The sequence below is a fragment of the Nematolebias whitei genome, chromosome 15 (genome assembly GCF_014905685.2).
Source record: "Nematolebias whitei isolate Nwh7 chromosome 15, NemWhi1, whole genome shotgun sequence".
Lineage (NCBI taxonomy): Eukaryota > Metazoa > Chordata > Actinopteri > Cyprinodontiformes > Rivulidae > Nematolebias > Nematolebias whitei.
This window is the reverse complement of record NC_056512.1, coordinates 21,906,218-21,911,084: the sequence shown is the minus strand read 5'-3', so window position 1 is coordinate 21,911,084 and position 4,867 is coordinate 21,906,218.

Below are 4,867 nucleotides of genomic sequence, written 5' to 3'. Positions count from 1 at the left end.
GGATGGATGGATGGATGGATGGATGGATGGATGGATGGATGGACAAATGGAAGTATGGATGGATGGATGGATAGAAGGATGGATGGATGAATGGATGGATGGACGAATGGAAGGATGGATGGATGAATGGATGGATGATTGGATGGTAGGATGGATGATGGATGGAAGGATGGATGGAGGAATGGATAGATGGATGAACAGATGGAAGGATAGATTGATGGATGATGGAAGGATGGATGAATGAATGGTTGGATGGATGGATGGATGAACAGACAAATGGAACGATGGATGGATGGATGGATGGATGGATGAACAGAATGATGGATGGACAGACTGAAGGATGGATGGATGGATGGATGGATGGATGGAAGAAAAGATGAATGTATGGAAGGATGGATGGACAGATGGATGAATGGATGGATGGATGGATGGACAGAAGGATGGATGGATGGATGGACAGACAAATGGAAGGATGGATGGTCAACCATTGAGCCTTCATGAAACATGGTGGCGGTCTGATCATGGTGTGGGGATGCTCTGCTGCTCAGGTGAAGTTTAATAAAACACACTAGAGGCGGAGCATCAACCTTTACAGAGTTTATGGTAAATAAACACAAACAGTTTGTTTCAGTGCCAACAAACAACGTGTGCAACAAGCAACTGGACCCCCCCACCCCCCCCCCATGTATCAGTTCTTAAACTCTGATCATCCTGACTTATCTTTCTTGTTTTAACAGATATCTTGTGTTCACACCATTTCAGGAACTAGACTTTTCATCAGCAGACACAGTTGCTCAGCAAGAACAAGAAACAGATCAAGACGTGTTTGCAGAGACGTACAAGAAGTCTTGAAACAATCGCAGCACAGACAAATGAGTTGGTCTTCACCTCCAATTATAGATGGACCACACTCCACTCAAACCTTTATTCATGACTCATTATGGGATGTAAGGGAGAAATATATTTAATCCTTTTGACCTCAGGGACTAAACTAAAACTAAAACACACGTCCTATCACCTGCCACTTCAGAGTTTCATACTGAGATGATGAAAAAGGAGAAAGTTGAAAATAACCATGTTTTGAATGACCCTCAGCTACTACCTCATCAAATTCTAGCTCAGTTTCTTTCAAACTGACTGTTATAGCTGTTTTTGTGTTGAGTAATTATGATTAGCTGTGGTGGCCATCACGAACTGCTTTGACTCCAGAAGTTAACCATTTGTAAGCGTCCATTCTTTGATTATGATCTGAAAGTTTCATTAAAATACATCCAGTAGCTCACAAGATATTTTGCTAACAGACAGGCAGCGTTGACTCCAAATAGTTAACGGCAAAGTTTTAAACAGCATCCTTGAATGATCTGTTAGTGGCTGAACATGCTGTGGATCAGTCTCAGCTACTACAACACCAAATTTTAGCACCAAATCTGGACATTTAACTGAGTTACAGCAGTTTTTGTGTTTTTAAGGTCCGTTGGCTGCAGCAGCCATCTTGAATCTGATTGACACCAAAAGTCTGTCATGTCCAGATGTTCATCCAGTGATTCATTTCTGTAAATGTCAGTCAGATTTGCTGAGCGGTTCATGACATATCTTGCAAACACACACACATACACAGGAAATGATCCTGCCTTCTTTGGTTGGAGATAATCTGAAGCACTGGTTCTGCTGGGTGAGACTGATACGCCCCCTGCTGGTAGAAACTGTAACTACAGAGGAAACATCTGGATCAGGCAGGAGTGTTGAGGCAGGTTTGAGCTCCAGCTGTCCTGTCCGTCCTCCTCCTTTTGTACAAAATACAGTCACATCTGTAAATTTTTGCTGAAAACTAAATAAACTACTTTTCCTAAATAAAAGTAGTTTATTTATATATAAATAAACTACTTTTCCTTTTAATTGTCATTTTATTTTTGCTTGTTAAAAAAAAATCTCAATTTGTACGCATCTTTTGTGACTGTCTATTGTTGTCGTCGTTATCCACTGTTGTCATCACTCTTTGTTAAAATCAGGTGTCTCTTGTAAATGAGTCCCCGAGGCTCAGTGGGATTAACCTGAATAAATAAAGGTTGAATAAATCTTAACACAGGGTTGTACAAAGTGTGGCCCGTGGGCCATTTGTGGCCTTGGAGATTCTTTTTGGCGGCCCATGACTGCAAGTTAAGAATGGTTTAATTTTTGTCTGCAGGATTGAGTTTGATACAGATGTAAACTTTCAGCACATTTAATGGTCAAACTTTCTAAATATAATATTTAGTTTTCACAGCAAAACAGATTAAAAATATCTTCTCAGAATGAACAATATTTAGTATAATTTAAACGTTTGGCTATAGTTATTGTATTTTTGGCTTTATAAGTCACAGTTTTTTGCATAATTTCATGCCCTGCGACTTATACGCCGAAGCGACATATTTATGTTTTGTTTCTCATATAAACCAATTTTAGGCTGAAATATGACAGTTTTGATTAATTCTGACTGAAAATATTGAACACTACCATTTTCAGCCACTGTAAGGCAGCAGAGTTGTATGGTATGCAGTTGTGTCATGTGTAGTGAACTTAACCTGATGTCAAAACTAAGCCTAAGGTCAAAACCCTTGACCTTAAGAACCTTGTGGGACAGAAACTGTCATTTCATTGATTTGAATCCAGAAATACAGGTTCACCCATCCTGAGACTCTCTTTCTTGAAAATCAAGTGAAAGAACACTCTCTTTTTATTATCATTACTATTTTACAAATGTTGATAATCAAAGTGTCTTAGTTCAAACCATTCTAGATGTTGCAGTGAACTAATCAATTTTATTAACTGTAAAACAGTAACAATGATTTTTTAGTTGCTTATGCAGAGTTAGAATTCATGTTAAGGTCTGTTACAGATTTTATGCATTTTCTGATTTCTGTCTTTGATTGAGCAAGTGTGCGTTTTCCAAGGTCAGGAGTCGAAGCAGACATGTGTTGGAACAACTGTCTTGTTTACATCCTCTCAGACGTCAACAGAGAAGTTGGCACCTGTTTCCAAACTCGCCAAAACAAAACTCTCTCTGTCTCTGAGAACAGTTTAATCTGTTCCATAACAATTCTTGCTGTTTTCTGACTTCTAATAACCTCTTACGTCACAAACCACACCCCTGTCTGGTTGATTTCGACCAATCAGGGACGCTCAAATATACCGGAAATAGAGCTCTTTAAAATGCCGGTACTTCCTAGTTCTCTCAGTTCGGCGGCGCGGAGAAGTTCTGAGATGTTCGCAGTTCTGTGAAGTCGTTTGGGAGAACAGAAGTCCAGCCATGATAAGGCTCTTCGAGTTGGATTATAACATCTTCCACCTCTGAGTGGAACTTCTGAAGGACTCCACTCATGTGAAGTCCACTTGCTGAGGTGAGCTGGTGTCGGACGGAATCTCGTCACTACTTCGGACGAGTCACAGCCATCCTATGGAGACGCTGGACAGGTAGCGTTAACTGGACCTCCATATCTGCTGATTTATCTTCAGAAAGGTAATGAGTCAAGTTTCCTACCAAAGCGTACCGAGGAAAAGCTGGGTTCTAATGGAGAGTGTCGGTTCTGGTCAACACTCCCCCTCACACACCATCTTTCACTCCCTTTAAACTCCATCTTTCCATCTTTAAATTCTTCTCTCAAGTAGAAATCCTTCCAGATAATTTAGAAATGTCTGTGTAAAGTGCTCATCCACCGCCGTGTGGATAATTGATCATAATTGTACAGTTTTCATTGATGTCTGCTGTTCTGCTGAAGAGTGGAAACAATCGCCGCATTGTTTCTCACTACCTGTAAAGCTGTTAATTATGTTGTTATTTTCATATTTTGCCAAATTAATGTAAATGTTTGATGTTAAACTTTGATTCTGTAAAATAAATGACCGCATTCATTTTGATGGGTCAAAGATAAATGACGTCTCACGTTTACATTTCATTAAATTCAATGCACGTTTTATTCAGTCCAGAAAAATGAAGAATCCGTTTTAATTGATGAATATTTCGCAGCATCTGTTCATCTACACATGTAATAGGTAAAGGTGGCTATTAATGACACAATTGGCTTGCCATAGAGGCCACCGTTTTCTGCCTGGAGCATCCGAATCAGCTTCATTTCGCTGCGCCGCCCCGGTGAAATGCAGCTGATTTGACCATTGAAGTGTATTTATTAAGTAAAAGTTCAACTGAGACACACCTTTACTATAAAGTCGAGCAAACAAATAATTGTTTTTAGGTGCTTATCTTGTTAAATTCTTGTTAATATCCTCCCGTGCACGCTCCCGCGGCCGCCATTTGGCAGCCAATCGACTTTTGGTACAACACCGGCACACGTTTTGCAGATTGTCAGCGGTGACGCATAATAGATGCAACATATACAGTGAAGTGACGTATTTCTGGATTTTTCCACTTTATTAAACAAATTTGGACTGATGCGACTCACAGGGCGGTGCGAAGTGTACGGCAGAAAATATGGTAATCAAAGTTGTTTTTGTCTCTTTCTCCCCCAGTTTCATGGTACAAAGCACCACAAACCTTTACTGACTTCTACCTAAAAGTAGACATTTAAATAATCATTCACAAAACGTGACTATATGTTTTAATAAGGCAGCACAGAGAGGTTGAGCTGTTGCCTCGCAGCAAGAAGGTTGCTGGCTCAAATCCTGGTCGAGGACCTTTCAGGATGGAGTTTGCATGTTCTCTCCGTGCATGTGTGGGTTTTCTCCAGGTACTCCAGTTTCCTCCCACAGATCAAAAACATGCATGTTAGGCTGATTGGAAACTCTGAATTGTGCCTAGGTGAGTGAGAGAGTGAATGGTTGTTTGTCTCTATGTGTCCCTGTGATGGACTGGAGACCCGTCCAGGGTGTCTCC